The following is a 2,504-nucleotide window of genomic DNA, read 5'->3' as shown; positions in this document are numbered from 1 at the left end:
AAAAGTAACTAGATCCTACTAAAAACATACTAAAAACAATGTCAAAAAGCGTATAAATTATCCGCTCATCAAGCTTACAGTGGCCTTAGATAGATCAGAGACTAAGTTTGCTAAATTAGAAGTATTTTGTTCAGAGTTCTCTGTCTGTTGTTGAGTGGATGATGGAAAGGGTTTATTATTGTTAAACCTGTTTCTTCCACCATTATTAAAGCCTTGTTGAGGCTTTTGATCCTTCCATGAGAAATTTGGATGATTTCTCCATGATGAGTTATAGGTGTTTCCATAAGGTTCACCTAAGTAATTCACCTCTGCTATTACAGGGTTCTCAGGATCATAAGCTTCTTCTTCATAAGAAGCCTCTTGAGTACTGTTGGATGCAGCTTGCATTCCATGCAGACTCTGAGAGATCATATTGACTTGCTGAGTCAATATTTTATTCTGAGCCAATATGGCATTCAGAGTATCAACTTCAAGAACTCCCTTCTTCATAGGCGTCCCATTATTCACAGGATTCCTTTCAGAAGTGTACATGAACTGGTTATTAGCAACCATGTCAATGAGTTTTTGAGCTTCTGCAGGCGTTTTCTTTAGGTGAATGGATCCACCTGCAGAAGTGTCCAGTGACATCTTTGATAGCTCAGATAAACCATCATAGAATATATCCAGGATGGTCCATTTTGAAAGCATGTCAGAAGGACACTTTTTGGTCAACTGTTTGTATCTTTCCCAAGCTTCATAGAGGGATTCACCTTCTTTCTGTCTGAAGGTTTGAACATCAGCTCTAAGCTTGCTCAGCTTTTGAGGAGGAAAGTACTTGGCTAAGAAAGCCGTGACCAGCTTATCCCAAGAGTTCAGGCTATCTCTGGGTTGAGAGTCCAACCAGATTCTAGCTCTGTCTCTTATAGCAAAAGGGAAAAGCATGAGCCTGTAGACTTCAGGATCTACTCCATTAGTCTTAACAGTATCACATATCTGCAAGAATTCAGTTAAGAACTGAAAAGGATCTTCAGATGGAAGTCCATGAAACTTACAGTTCTGCTGCATCAGAGAAACTAATTGAGGTTTCAGCTCAAAGTTGTTTGCTCCAATGGCAGGAATGGAGATGCTTCTTCCATGTAAATTGGAATTAGGTGCAGTAAAGTCACCAAGCATCCTCCTTACATTATTATTATTTTCAGCTGCCATCTCCTCTTCCTGTTCAAAAATTTCTAAAAGGTTATCTCTGGATTGTTATATTTTAGCTTCTCTTAATTTTCTCTTCAGAGTCCTTTCAGGTTCTGGATCTGCTTCCACAAGAATGTTCTTATCCTTGCTCCTGCTCATATGACAAAGAAGAGGACACAGAATAATAATAATAATAATAATATGGATCCTTTATACCACAGTATAGGGATCCTTGTGTTAGTAGAAGAAAAGAAGGGAAGAAAATCTGAACTCAGAGAGAGAGAGGGGGTTCGGATTTTTGGAGAGTTGAAGGAAAGATGTTAGTATATCAATAAACAAATAGAAGAAGATGAGAGGGGGAAGTGAATTTTCGAAAATAATTTTTGAAAAAGAGTTAGTGATTTTCGAAAATAGTTTTTGAAAAAGGTTAGTATTTTTTTCGAAAAATTTTTAAAATCAAAAATAAAAATAATTAGTTAATAAAAAAGAAATTTTTGAAAAAGAGGGAAGATATTTTCGAAAATTAGAGAGAGAGAGAGTTAGTTAGGTAGTTTTGAAAAAGTTAAGAAACAAACAAAAAGTTAGTTAGTTAGTTGAAACAAATTTGAAAAGATAAGAAGTTGGGAAGTTAGAGAAGATATTTTGAAATCAAATTTTGAAAAAGATAAGATAAGAAGATATTTTTTTGAAAAGATATGATAGAAATTAGTTTTTGAAAAAGATTTGAAATTTTTTTAAAATCACAATTAATGACTTGATTCACAAGAAATCACAAGATATGATTCTAGAACTTAAAGTTTGAATCTTTCTTAACAAGTAAGTAACAAACTTGAAATTTTTGAATCAAAACATTAATTGTTTATGTTATTTTCGAAAATTTAATACAAAAATAAGAAAAATATTTTTGGAATTTTCGAAAATAACTAAGAAATTTGATTTGACTCATAAGAAACAACTTTGATTTTTAAAATTTTTTGAAAAAGTCAACTCAATTTTCCAATTTGATGAGAGAAAAAGGGAAAGATATTTTTTTGATTTTTGAAATTTTTATGAAAAACATGAAAATTATGCAATGCATGAAATTTTTAGATCAAAACATGTGATGCATGCAAGAATGCTATGAATGTCAAGATGAACACCAAGAACACTATGAATGTCAAGATGAACATCATAGACACAATTTCGAAAAATTTTTAATGCAAAGAAAACATGCAAGACACCAAACTTAGAATTCTTTAATACTTAGACACTAAGAATTCAAGAATGCATATGAAAAACAAGAAAAGACACAAAACAAAAAAAATCATCAAGATCAAACAAGAAGACTTACCAAGAACAAC

General features: G+C 32.5%; 1 non-coding gene across 1 annotated transcript; it reads left to right on the top strand.

The window, feature by feature from the left end:
- The first annotated feature begins 681 nt into the window (after nucleotides 1–681).
- LOC112767611 (small nucleolar RNA R71) lies at nucleotides 682–789 on the top strand. The gene has a single exon (XR_003185052.1). It is a non-coding gene; the product is annotated as a small nucleolar RNA R71 (small nucleolar RNA).
- The last annotated feature ends 1,715 nt before the right edge of the window (nucleotides 790–2,504 follow it).

Source organism: Arachis hypogaea, chromosome 17, assembly GCF_003086295.3.
Source record: "Arachis hypogaea cultivar Tifrunner chromosome 17, arahy.Tifrunner.gnm2.J5K5, whole genome shotgun sequence".
In the NCBI taxonomy this organism is placed as follows: Eukaryota; Viridiplantae; Streptophyta; class Magnoliopsida; order Fabales; family Fabaceae; genus Arachis; species Arachis hypogaea.
The sequence above is the reverse complement of the archived record's forward strand: the minus strand, read 5'-3'. Positions and strand labels throughout refer to the sequence as shown.